The sequence below is a fragment of the Papio anubis genome, chromosome 7 (assembly GCF_008728515.1).
Source record: "Papio anubis isolate 15944 chromosome 7, Panubis1.0, whole genome shotgun sequence".
In the NCBI taxonomy this organism is placed as follows: Eukaryota; Metazoa; Chordata; class Mammalia; order Primates; family Cercopithecidae; genus Papio; species Papio anubis.
This window is the reverse complement of record NC_044982.1, coordinates 65,558,122-65,572,694: the sequence shown is the minus strand read 5'-3', so window position 1 is coordinate 65,572,694 and position 14,573 is coordinate 65,558,122. Positions and strand designations below refer to the sequence as shown.

At 34.3% G+C, this 14,573-nt stretch overlaps 1 long non-coding RNA gene across 1 annotated transcript in view; it reads left to right on the top strand.

Moving 5' to 3' along the window:
• Positions 1 to 10,521, top strand: part of LOC110743773 — a 49,198-nt gene extending 38,677 nt beyond the window's left edge. The window contains exons 3-5 of the long non-coding RNA XR_002523335.2: positions 3,087 to 3,260; positions 4,688 to 5,999; positions 8,789 to 10,521. This is a non-coding gene — a long non-coding RNA (uncharacterized LOC110743773). The remainder of the gene's footprint in view (positions 1 to 3,086; positions 3,261 to 4,687; positions 6,000 to 8,788) is intronic.
• The last annotated feature ends 4,052 nt before the right edge of the window (positions 10,522 to 14,573 follow it).

Sequence of the window (14,573 nt, the reverse complement as noted above, 5' to 3'; positions counted from 1 at the left end):
AATCACCCTACCATGCTGTTAAGCTCTAGAACTTATTCCTTATAACTCTACGTTTGTACCCTTTAACTAACTTTTCTTCATTTCCAAACCCCACCCTTCCCAACCTCAGATAACTGTCATTCCACTCTCTACCTCCATGATATCAACCTGTTTTTTAGCACCCACATGAATGAGAACATGTAATATTTGTCTTTTATTCCTGGTTTATTTCACTTAACATAATGACTCTTAGTTCCGGGCTTATAACTGCAAAGTATTCTTTTTTTTCTTTTTTATGGCTAAATAGTATTCAACTGTGTGTACATTTTCTTTATCCATTGAGCCCTTGATAAACACTTAGGTTGATTCCATATCTTGGCTATTGTGAATAGTGCTGCAATTAACCTGGGTATCCAGGTTTTCAGGTATTTAGAATACCCTGGGTATCCAGGTTTTCAGGTATTTAGAATACCCTGGGTATCCAGGTATTTAAGTATCCTTTTGATATACTAATTTTCTTTCCTTTGGATAAATACCATGTAGTAGGATTGCTGAATTGTACAGTAGTTCTATTTTTAGTTTTTAAGAAATCTCCAAAGTGTTTTAAATAGTGGCTGTACTAATATACATTCCCACCAACCATGTGTGAGTTCCCTTTCCTCCACATCCTTGCCAATATCTATCTTTTTGTCTTTTTAGTAATATCCATTCTAAATGGTGTAAGATAATATCTCATTTTGGTTTTAATTTGCAGTTATCTGATGATTAGCAACATTGAGTAGTTTTTCATATACCTGTAGGCCGTTTGAATGTCTTCTTTTGGTAAACATATATTTAGATTTTTTGCCCAGTTTTTAACACTATTTTCTGTTTTTGTTGTTGTCTGAGTTCCGTGTAGTCTATATATTAGTTTTTTGTCAGATGAATAGTTTACAAATATATTCTTTCATTCTACAAATTGTCTTTTCACTCCGTTGATGGTTTTCTTTGCTGTGCAAAAACTTTTTAGCTTAATATGATCCCATTTGTCTATTTTTGTTGTTGTCGTGGTGGGCATTTGAGGTCTTAACCATAAAATCTTTGCCAGGACGAATGCCTTGAAAAATTTCTCTTATATTTTTTGCTAATAGTTTTATAGTGTCAGATCTTACATTTAAGTTTCTAACTTATTTTGAGTTTACTTTTTATAGTGCTAGATTCAGTGGTCTAGTTTCATTGTTTTGTGTATGAATATATGGCACCTTTTCCCAGCACCTTTTATTGAAGAGGGTATCCTTTCCCTAATGAATGTTCTTGGAGGCATTGTTGTAAACCAGTTGGCTGTAAATATGTGAATTTATTTCCATTCTCTACTCTGTTCCATTGGTCGAAGTGTATATTTTTATACCAATATCATGCTGTTTGATTAAATCAGCTACATGATGCCTCCAGCTTTATTTATTTATTTTGCTCATGATTGCTTTAGCTGTTTGGGGTCTTTGGAGTTCTGTATGAATTTTAGGATCTTTATTCTATTATTGTAAACTATGCCATGGGAATTTTGATAGAGATTGTATTGACTCTGGAGATTGCTTTGCATAACATGATCATTTTAACAAAACTAATTCTTTCCATTCATGAGCATGAGATATCTTTCCATTTGTTTGTGTTCTCTTTAATTTCTGTCTTCAGTGTTTTGTAGTTTACCTTGTTGAGGTCTTTTCTTTCCTTGGGTAAATTAATTTTCTGGTATTTTTTTGTAGCTGTGGTAAATGGGATTGCTTTCTTGATATTTTTTTTTCAAACAGCTCATTATTGGTGCATAGAAACACTTCTTATTTTTGTATGTTGATTTTGTATTTTGCAACATTACTGAATTGATCAATTCCAAGAGTTTTTCAGTGGCTTTTCTATATATAAAATCATGTCATCTGCAAAGAGAGACAAGTTGCCTTTCTCTTTTCCAAGATGGATACTTTTTATTTCTTTCTCTTGCTTGATTGCTGTAGCTAGAGCTTCTAGTACTCTGTTGAATAAGTGTTGAAAGTAGGCATCATTATCTTGTTTCAGTTCCTAGAGGAAAGGTTTTCAGCTTTTTCCCATTCAGTATTATGTTAGCTGTGGGTTTGTCATACATAGTCTTTATTGTGTTGAGGAATGTTCTTTCTGTATGTAATCTATTTAGAGTATTTATAATGAAAGGATGTTCAGTTTTATTAATATTTTCAGTATCTATTGAGATGCTTATATGGTTTTTGCCCTTTACCCTGTTAATAAGATCACAGTTATTGATTTGTGTATTTGTATGTGGAACTATCCTTGCATCCCTTTGATAAATAAATCTCACTTGTTCATGGTATATTATCATTCTGATGTGTTGTTGGATTCGGTTTGCTAGTATTTTGTTGAAGATTTTTGCATATGTGTTCTTTGGGGGTATTGACTTGTAGTTTTCATTCTTTGTTGTGTCCTTGTCTGATTTTGGTATCAAAGTAATGCTGACCTTGTAGAATGAGTGAGAAAGAATTCTGTCTCTTTTCAACTTTTTAGAGTAGTTGAGAAGAATTGGTGTTAAGTCTTCTTGGTAAGTTTGGTAGAATTTAGCAGTAGAGCCAGCAGGTACTGGGCTCTTAGTTGAGAGGCTATATTGCTAATTCAATATTATTACTCATTATTAATCTGTTCAGGTTTCCTATTTCTTTCTTATTCAGTCTTTGTAGGTTGTATATGTCGAGGAATTTATTAATTTCCTGAAGTTTTTAAAAAATATTTTAGTGTATAGTTGTTCATAATTATCTCTGATGATCTTTTCCTTGAAATATTTTAAGTATTATTTTCCTGGGTAATATACTTTTCCTCTGTGATTAAAGTGAAATATGACTGAGCTCCCAATTTTGTACTTACAGTTTCTAGGGATAAAGTAGGGGGCAAATCATAAAATGTCCCCACTTTCATGCATCCTATATTTTAATGGTAAAGGTTAAAAATAATGAATAAATAACAAATTTATTATGTTAGATATAATTATATTAGATATAATATAATTGACATTTTGGACCATTCATTATTTTTGTTATGGGCCACTGTCTTGTTTATGTTTAACAGCATCCCTGGCTTCTTCCCACTAGATGCTGGAACACCTGACCTAATGTTCATGGGAATCAAAAATATCTCCAGATATTTCTAAATGTTCCTGAGGTTTAAGTTGGGGGATAACATTGCCCCCAGTAGAGAATGACTGGGGTAATGATACTGTGATGGAAAAATACAAATAACTAGAATAGGACTGAACTGTGTGTTAGGTGAGTTGACTGAGATCTTAAATAATGCCTTCGTAACCTTAACCCTCATCATTTGCCATGTTATAAAGAGTGCAGGAATTCCGACATGTCTTTAGAGGCAATGACACTTGGCTGAAGGTCTTTGCCTGGCTGTGTGTCTGCCTGTGTCAATTACCATCCTGTGTCAAATCTCATTCATCCCTTGCTGAGCTGAGAACAGACACTTACAGGGCAATTTAAATATCCAGTTATGGCACAAACTAATATAGGAAAATGCCTTGATGGCTTAGATTTACAGTTCTACACCAATTTGATCACGAGCACTGGTCAAGCACAAGGCTATATGTGTCCCCCGAACAAGTGATATTGTGCTGTATCCTTAAAATGCTGGGTCTCTCTGCCCCCAAAATGTACTTAATTGGCCAGATGCAATGATTCAGCCTGTAATTCCAGCACTCTGGGAGGCTGAGGAGGGCGGATCACCTGAGGTTGGGAGTTCGAGACCAGCCTGACCAACATGGAGAAACTTCATCTCTACTAAAAACACAAAATTAGCTGGGTGAGGTGCCGCATACCTGTAAACCTGGCTACTCGGGAGGCTGAGGCAGGAGAATCGGTTGAACCCGGGAGGCAGAGTTTGCAGTGAGCCGAGATTGCGCCATTGCGCTTCAGACTGGGTGACAAGAGAAAAACTCCTCCGTCTCAAAAAAAAAAAAAAAAATATATATATATATATATATATATATACACACACACACACACACACACACACTTAATCATAAGTATTAAGTCAATGATCAATGACATCCAGAAATGATTGTTATTTTAAGCAGTCTACATGGGTTATCGCAATTAAAATCCCAATAACATTATGCTCTTACTCATTATATTAGTTTTCTGTGGCTTCCATAATAAGTATTTATGAATTTAATGAAGTAAAACAGGGAAAATCTATTCTTCCACAGTTGGGTTCAGAAACCTGAAATCAAGGTTTCAGGGGGTCCACACTCCCTCAGAAGGTCCTTGATGAGAATCCGTTTATTACTTCTTCTGGATTTTGATGTCTCCAGGCATTCCTAGTTGTTTCTTGGTTTGTGGCCACATCACTTCAGTTTCTGCCTCCATCTTTGCAAGACCTGTGTGTCTCATCTCCTTTCGCATCTCTTTTCTAAGGACACTTACAAATGGTGCTTAGGACACGTTTGGATAATTCTAGGTAATTTCCTTCTCTGAGATCCTTAGTTTGACCACATCTGTTAATTTATCAGGTAATATTCACATTGACCACTCTTTTATCTACCTAGACCCTATTGTTTTTTCAAGACTATGAATAAACTCGATTTGCTCAAAAAGTTTCCCTCTGGGTATTGTAGACAACTTCAATATTTCGTTTAAAATTTATTTGAAATTATAACATAATATCTCACCATACTTTTTCCTTATTTCAGGAATCATATCTTCCCTGTTTCAAATAACAAGCATTGTGATAATGTGGACACTAAGGAGCAACAATTTATCAAAAGGTAAGAATAAAGATAGACTTTCAGACTGTGAGATGGGCCTGAACAAATATCTGATCAAGCTACTCAGTTTTACAGACAAAAAGGGTGAAGGCTGGAAAACCTAAAAAACCTGTATACGGTTCTCAGATAGACACTATGTTGTCTGCTTGAATGAAGAAAATTTGGTAACGATTGCGGATCTTAATCTACTCTACATTTTTTTTAGCTTGTCAACTTGAACAAGTGTTTCAATTATTTCCTTATTTATTTTCTCTGATAAACTTAACCTAATCCTGTAAAAGGAATGTTTTGAAAAGGTATATCTTAAAGGAGCATTTTCTAATTTAATACTGACATTTTATTATTTGCTGAATCAAGGAAGTTATGCATATTTTGCATAAATATGTGATACCATATATATGATAATATTTTTCTCCATAGTCACATATTAATCTGTTCCGACATTTTTCAATAATAAACATCATTATCTTAGACAGAAATGATGGAAAAATTTTATCCATTATAATGATATCTAATTAAAACTTGTGTCTAACCTTAATTGAAATATATATATATCTATATGTATCTATCTATATATATATTTCAGTCAGTGAAAAAAGAAAGTCAGTTGATGTTGCATTAAGTGTCAGCATTATTACAAAAAGATTGGAAGACATTAGGCACAAATGTGAATCTGCAGGAGTACCATTTGTATATTGCTAATTACTTGATATTGTGTCTTTTTGAGAAAGCTGTTGCTCTTTATTCACACTAGAGCATTTCAGACAATTAATTTGGTGTTCATTAATAAATAATTAAGCATTTTGTCTCTATGTTGCTTGAAAGGAGTTGTAAATTACATCTTGCCCATGTTACTAATTTGCTATCCAGGAAATGGATTCGCCTGTGGAAATTTCGTCAATCAAGCGTATGATATATTGGCCATAGTTTGTCTGTCTTCCAATTCCTCTTAGCTGTTGATAATGCAAATCAAGCCACATGAATGATAACCTAACAGAAGACACTGTTTTGAAAAGCTATATTCATATTAATACAAACTGTTCAGAATTGTTATGTGGAACATTTCTGTCTATAATTAAGAAGATAAACATGACAAATAATATGCTGCTTCATTAAGTTTTGCATGTGAATCATTTCCAAAGTGAACTTTGAAAAGAGCTCCATAAATTCCATCAGAAAAGAATGAAATAAAACATCACAGTCCTTTACCATAGCTAAGTCAGCAAATAAATATCAGGTATGAAAACTTATATTGATAAAAACTAAACTCTACTTAAAGTTATAGAAGTCCAAATGATTGTATCAAGATAATATGTAAGTCTAATTTATGAATCTATAATAAAAAATTCTGAGACTGAGTGTGGTGGCTCATGCCTGTAATTCTAGCACTTTGGGAGGCCAAGGCGGCAGATCACCTGACGTTAGGAGTTTGAGACCAACCTGGCCAACATGGCCAGACCCCATCTCTACTAAGAATACAAAAATTAGCCAGGTGTGTTAGCTCATGCCCGTAATCCCAGCTACTCAGGAGGCTGAAGCATGAGAACTGCTTGAACCTGGAGGCTGCAGTGAGCCGAGATCATGCCACTGCACTCCAGCCTGGGCAACAGAGCAAGACTCAGTCTCAGGAAAAAAAAAAAAAAAAAAAAAAAAATCTGGTCACACAAATTTCTAGAAAATCAGCCTATTTCTGAGATAGCCCAGAGGTGACATCAACTGACTAACCCACTGGGAGTATGTTTCATTCTTTGCTGAACTACTAGAACCTAGACTACAGCCTTGCATGCAGAAAACATTCAGTAAAAATTATATTTACATAAAATTACTATAAGACAATAATTATATCTTATAAGTGGGTTTGTTTAAAGGGTTTATCATATATTCTAAGTCACACATTTTGCTCAGAAAAACTAGCTTTGTCCTGGAAATGTCACTTAAATAGAGAAAAGGAACAAGAACATACATTCAAGCCAAAATAAGCAAAGCTCTGTCTCAAGAAGGGTTGATGGAAACAACAGAAAACAGAAAGTGCTACAGTTTAATCAGTTACAGACTGCTCATCAGAAAACACAACAGAGACATATAGTACATGTCTTTCTGCTAATATATTCCACTCTTTGTGCTAAAACTAAGTATGGATGTTACTTTGGAACATTTTGAATGTGGAAAATTAGTTTCCTCCTCAACATTGTCCTCTACTACTTTTCAGAGTATAATGTGTATGACAAGCTCCCAATAAAATTTTGATACACTTAATAGTTGAAGGTTAAACAAGAGTAGAAATCATGTTAACACCTTACTACTGGGAAATTTTTGCATAGGAATATACATAATTTCCAGAAAATTACATTTTTATAGAGGGCAACATACATAATAACACCTTTTGACTCAAAATAGAAATTATTTTTAAGCTTATACTTCTGCCATACATTAGAGCAACTACTGGTTTATGTTGTTCTGTTTTACTGTTCTACAATCATTCCACACTTGCCTCTTGGCATCCATAATCAGAAAAGTAAATCAAGAAATGAACTATAAACTCATCAATGTTTTATGATTTTCCTTATAGCCTTTTATTTTACCATGAGGAGTTTCTGTATGTAAGGCACTTTAGAATATGAATGATTTTCATGGCATACACATAAGGGACTATTAAAAACAATTGACATGTTTTTGGTAAAGTATTTGACTGTATATTCTTCATGTAACTGAAAATATTCAGCATTGAAAGAGTTTGCATTTAATGATGGCTACAAAGTTGACGTTTACATTCTGGTTTCCTTAAGGCAGGAACTACATTCTGCAGAGAGCAAATTTCAAAAGACAAAACTTAATCCTTGTACTAGCAAAAGTTTGATTAGATATGTTCTACATACTTAGCTGCTTACATAAGTATAGGTGTCTGAGGCTGAAAATGAATGCCCCAGGAAGAAGTAAATCAACTTCAGAAAAATTATCAAATGGCGTAATTATGGGCACACAATGCCCTCTACCCACAGCTGTTCTTGCATTTCCAACATGGAAGGCAGCACAAGACAGAAGGGAAACACTGGCAAATAGATTGGTTCTGCCATTTCCTCAGTATTATGTGCCCTGTCACTGTTTGAGTTACTTAGATAAGATGCAATTTCTCCTTAGTTTTTAATGCCCTTTCAGATATTTTTTGTTACAGGATTCGTTACTGTGAATCCAAGGGACTTTATTTTGTCACTTTGACAGAAAGGATTGGACTGCTTAAGCAGAACTAATAAATAGCTTCCATTTCCTACATGAAAAATATAATACATGCTTATGCTGTGTTCCTGGATTGCACATGTAACTGGCAGCAAGAAACACCCTGAGAAAAGTAATCATAAAATATCCTTGTTTATTCCAAAGCATAACAATAGAAATGTGTGACAATCTGAATTTCTTTTGTATGCCAAAATATGCTGAGAAAGTATTAATGAATGCTGTGCCATCCTAATTTTGTATTAATGAAATAATTTATTATTTTTTCAGTTTTAATTAAAATTGGCTTTGCATCAAACCATGCTTATCACATTGATCAGGTGATAAAAATAAAATTTTGTCATGTATCAATAAAAAATGATTATTTGTATTATCTAACCATTAATGACACATTTTAGAGTGTGAAGATGTTGGTACACATTTTCATTTTTTTTGTTTCCTGAAAAACTAATTTATTATTGCCATGTTTATGGTTCCATCGTGTGCAATTAATTATTACACACCAAGGCAACATTAACGAAAGTTCTGATAGTAATACAACCAGTCAGACTGAAATTTCAGTCTTTTGGCTATTAACATAACTTTTATATCAGTAATAAATTACATGAGGTGTCAATATATACTGAAATTAATATTATCTATTAATGCATTGCTTCAAATTATGACATGTATTGATATGTTAAAATATATTTACATAATCTGTTCTTAAAAATTTCAGTAATCTTTTCCATTTTGTAATGCAATTGTCTATTCCCAGTCAAACTCCACTCCCACTTCCTCTCCAATTGTTTTCAGAAATGTGCAGTTTGTGATATCACATGTTAAAAAGAAAGAAAATGGATTCCTTTGAAGACAGTACCCACACAGAAGAGGAATAACTGAAGTTTCTCATTGGTACAACACTTGCATTTATAAACAAAGTGATCAGAAAGTAGTGAAGATAAAAAAAGGTATTTTGTTTAATCTGAGAGCAGCTTCTTTCTGTTTTTGGTGGAAGAACATGCACAACCATTGACAATTTCAGTCCAGACTCAAAATTAAGCATAACTCATCCTAGATTGTTGCAAATCTGCAGTCCTAGATTTTAGCAATGATGGCTGATTTATTCCTTTCTGAAGATGTTTAAATAGACGTTTGTAAATGACTTTTATTTAACCATAATCAGCTGAAATTAAGTGATTTTTTTTAAAAAAAAAGTCTCATTTAGAAGTGTATATATTTAACTAGGTTTGGAAAATATCATATGAATTACAAATTTCCCCCAAGTGATGTTCTAATAAAAAGCAGTGTAGCAGGTATTAATTAACTCATTTGAGGGAAAAAAAATCCACCAGCAAACAGATCCATGATAACAAATGTAATACTTACCAGAATCAATTGATCATCTATTATGCAATCACTTTACACAGTGTTTTTAAGTGAATAATCTCACTCGCTGCTTACAATAGTAATGCAAGAGGGACTATCCCTATTTTGCAGGTTAAATAACAATCACAATAATAACAATGGTTGTAGAATCATAAAGTAGATTTTTAAAGACCATATAGTTAGCAAAAAATTAACCTGACATTTTCACTTAGATTCTGAAAACATACTCTTAAAAGCTCCACCTTAAAGTAGTTAACTGTTATAGGTTAAAGAGACATCTTAGTTGGAAAATAACTCAGAACATCTAGAAGATAAAATTGCATTGTATATAGTCTACTATATTCTGTAACTCATCCTCCTCCCAGCACCACGTACCATTTCTCTATTACCAAAAATGATTAAATTCAATTATTTAAGTTGCTTATTTCCATGTTTGTATTCATATATCTAATAAATATATATGACATTTCTTATATTTTTGGCTTCTGGCATTGGTTATTAACTACCTACCTTGGGAAATTAGTATTTAGTAAACTTTTACTACCTCTGTCCATTTACCATGGTACACATGTAGGTTTTCTGTTTCCCATGATATATATTTATATATATTCATGCATATTTATGTGTAATACACACACACGATCACACACACATACCCCTACACATCTTTGGGTAAATCTATATTCAGTATTTTCATTTTTATAACTAGGTAAATGTGGCTCACAGATAGTCAATACATTATTTGTGATTTTTTTTAACTTTTAATTTTCCTTTGGGTTAATAAATTATTTGGTCTTATTAGTTTTATTTTCTCTGGTCTTATAACTAATTCATTTCTGTACAATGCCCTAGTTGTCTGTATATTTCTTCTCAATACATTCAAACTAATCAAGTATTAATGATGATCAATTGATCTTATCTTTCTAAAGTCATATCTTCCTAAAGTCTAAAGTCATATCTACTATGGAGAGGTTGCTCTAATGGTTTGCTGTATAGCTGTCATTTAGAAACTTTCCATAACCATTATATAGAGTATTTCCTTTTCTTCTCTTGTGACTGAATTGACTCCTTTGGATTCCAAGTCTTCCTTCTTCTTTTATTACCTCATCTTACAGGAATATCAACTCTAGTAATTTCCTGAAAAAGGAGAGGGGTGGGGATTGAAGGCAACATCCATTAAAATCTCTCTCTCTCTTTTTTTTTTTTTTTTTTTTTTGAGACGGAGTATTGCTCTATAGCCCAGTTTGGAGCGCAGTGGTGTGATCTCCACTCACTCCAACCTCTGCCTCTTGAGTCCAAGCTATTCTCTTGCCTCAGCCTCCCTAGTAGCTGGGATTAAAGGCACTTGCCACCATGCCCAGTTACTTTTTTCATTTCAGTAGAGATGGGGTTTCACCATGTTGGCCAGGCTGGTCTCGAACTCCTGACCTCAAGTGATTTGCCCACCTCGGCCTCCAAAAGTGCTGGAATTACATGTGTGAGCCACCACGCCCGGCCTGTTAAAATCTTGTATGTCTGAAAAACCTTAATTTTCTTTCATACTAACATCATAATTAGATTAGATATGGAATTCTAAGTGGAAAAATATTTTCTTCCTAAGCCTTTTGAAGTACTGTTCCATTGACTTTTGTTGCCGATATTGTTACCAGAACACTTTTGTTCTTTTTCCATAAGCATAATATATTTTTTACTTATGGAGAAATTTTGGAATTGTCCTCCCCTTACACAGTTTCTTATTCCTCCAAGTTGCTATAATTTGTATGTTTTAATCTCAGTATTTCTTGTTAGACAATTCCTTTAGATATCTGCCTGTGCTTGACTGTCCACTTGGAAATAAAGGCCACACTAGACTCTGCTGGTAGTCTGTGTCCATGTGTGCATGGCTATCTCCTCTGGCCATCAATGTAGGATGATATGGATAGGCTATTTCATTTTAGATTTCCCTATCACTATCTACAGGTCATTTTTCCTATGTATTCATAGTTCATAACGAAGGCACCTTCAGTCTCCAAATAGAGAGGATGAACTTTGATGCCAGTATTCCGGGAGTAAAGTTAGGAAGGGAGCTGGTGGTTTCAGAACTCATTTAACATACGCCTAGTTTTTACTGTGGTGTTTCTCTTCAAATGGGTCTTAGTTTTCTAAATACTCTGTGCCCTTTGTTTTACTCCCACCAGAGGCTAATTCTGCAGTCTTCCATTGGTTGTACTAAGAGTACTAAGTGTGTAATTGCTCTTAAGATCTTTCAGCCTATAATTTCTTTTTGTGTCCCTCCTAAATTCTACATCTAGGGGTACCCATTGTCAAATATTCCTGAGCATTTTTATGTTTTATATTTTCTCATATTGCTTTCTACCTTCCTCCATTGAGTAATTAGAATTTGGGCTGCCAAAGAAGATACAGGACTCCCAGTTAAATTTGAATATACTTATTATAAAAGAAGTATTCTTTATTTATCTGAGATTAAATGTAACTGACCATCTTGTACTGGCATTTGATAAATATTACAATCCTTTTTAAAAATAATTTTCTGGGTCTGATCAATAAGCTTCTACTTATCCTTTAGTTTATACATTTCAAAATTTGTGACAACCATCATATCTCTTGGATTTTTTTGTACTTATGTATTTATGCTTTAAACATCCTTTTTCTGTCACTTTAGTGCAAGTTGGAAAGGAAGCTAAGGTTCTTTTGTTCTGTCCACTATATTATTGAAAATCTTTTTTAAAATGTGATGTGAACAGAAACAAGAGTAAAAGCAATTATTTTTAAGGCAATTCCCAGAATTATTTCTTAGGTACTAAAAGAGTAGCTGAATTCTGTTGATCTGGCCTGCTTAGAAATCATTAGCCACTCAAAGTATACATTAATTTGCTTTTAAATTGGATATTATTGCTGAGATTACATTGCCTTAAAGTCCCACAGAAACATTTCATTAACTATGAATGTGAATTTTGGAAACGAAATTTGTAATATGTGTTTTTGTTTACTGCCATCACTTAATTGAATAATTTCATAAAACAAGAAAGACAAAAATATAAAATTCCTCAGGAGTTATTAATACATTCATCTGCTTGAAATAAGTTGGCATATTATGCAAATTATTCTTGGATTCATTATATAAAATTGAAGCCAACTTGAGTCTGTAGTCCAGTTCATAAAATGACATAGAAGAGTTTAAAATTTTTCTGGAACTGAATGTGAGTACTGGAGGAAGTCTTGACGCTCATTTTGTAACCGGAACCAGGTTTGGCTGCTGGTCACTCAAATTCCAAACACAAGAGGTAGGGGTTGTTAGGAAGAAAAGCAGCCTTTAATCAGAGAGCCAGCAAACTGAGAACATGGTGAACTAGCATCCTAAAGTACTATTAAATTTTAAAATTTACTGTAGAATTTTTAAAAGGAAACTCTGTATGGAAAGCATGCGGGGGTGGTGCAGGATGCAGGGCTGTGTGTGTTGTTCTGATGCCTATCTTGGGTAATCGCCGGACTGGGGATCTGACTGGCATTTTCTTGACTTCAGCCTGGTGATGGCAGACAAACCGTTTGCTACTCTCCCGGCGGAAGATTCCTCAGGGGCTCCTTGCTTGGTATGTTTCAAGATTAGCCGCTGGAATTTCTGAAGCAAGAGCACAATTAGGTGAGCATGGATTGCTGGAGGCTAGTGTCTAGAGAGGGAAGGAGTGAAGAGCTAGGAGGGGAGGAAAGAAAGAAAAAGAAAGTGGGTGATTTTTAAAACAGGTCGCCTGTTACAATTTTTCCTCTCTTCCGACTTTCTATATGACTCTTGTCTTCTTCACAAGTTCCAACTTTTCTGCTGACTTATTAAAGCCTGTACATTTTAAAATGAAGTCTTAAAAATAGTGTAATGTACAACACACCAATTGGGTTCCATTTTATGAATACTGATAGCTATATTTAAGTAAATAACCTGACTTCATATATAAAACCTTAATCTCTTGATTTTCTATACCACTAAGACTCACAAAATCTGAAAATGGGTTTTAAATTAGTCATAATGCATTTATTTAAAAATCATATAGTGCACAGAACTTTTTATTCTCTATCCTGGGAGAGTTTTAGTGAATTAAGATGACAGAGAAAAGTTGCATATACATTGGCCGGGCGCGGTGGCTCACGCCTGTAATCCCAGCACTTTAGGAGGCGGAGGCGGGCGGATCACAAAGTCAAGAGTCTGAACTAGCCTGACCAACACGGTGAAACCCTGTCTCTACTAAAAATACAAAAATTATCCGGGTGCGGTGTCGGGCGCCTGTAATCGCAGCTACTCGGGTGGCTGAGGCAGGAGAATGGCGTGAACCCAGGAGGCGGAGGTTGAAGTGAGCCGAGATCTCGCCACTGCACTCCAGCCTGGGCGACGGAGCAAAACTCCGTCTTAAAAAAAAAAAAAAAAAGAAAAGAAAAGAAAAGAAAAAAAGGAAAAAAGAAAAAAAAGAAAAAATTACATATACATTAACCGTGTTTATAAGGTTTCTGTAAGTTTTGTGAAATTGTTGTCAGAACAATTTCTATTACCCTAAAATCGTATCTTGGAGGCCATTATGAGATGCTATTTCTTTTAGGGAACACTCTGGAATATTATGTTCTAACGCCCTTTAACTTTATGTCTCAGGGAGATATTTGGCTTCAATTACATAAGTTTTTATATGGAGTTCAATGTAGTGTGAGTGTGTGTGCGCGCGCGGCGCACCCACGCACCGGTGTCTGGGTGTAAAACAGGGACCCCTGATGTGCTTGTTTCTCATTTCTACTGTTAACATTACTGCACTCTGCCAACTGGGTCGGTGTTACCATCTGTCGCTTGGGGAATGTGTCTGTCAATTAGCACTTCTACAATGCTATCTGTCGACTCACAAAAGTTACCAGGAAAATAACGTGTAAGCTACTGTCAGGAGGAAATTGAACTAGGTATCAAGTTCTTTAGAAGTACATTTATTTCAACAGTATCTGTGTGTCAAATAGTGATGAACGCCCTTTTTAACTAGATGAGAAAGTGAAATTTGTCTCTTCAAAGAAACTTCTATAAGGTAGGCTATGTTCTTTTTGCAATGCCATTAGATTTATTAAGTTTTCAAAAGTTTAAATTTATTTTTCATATACAATTTTAAAGTACATTCAGGAAAAATCTCATTATTGTTAAGCTCCTAAATTTAAGAAATGATTCATACCTATATTTAGAATATCACTGATA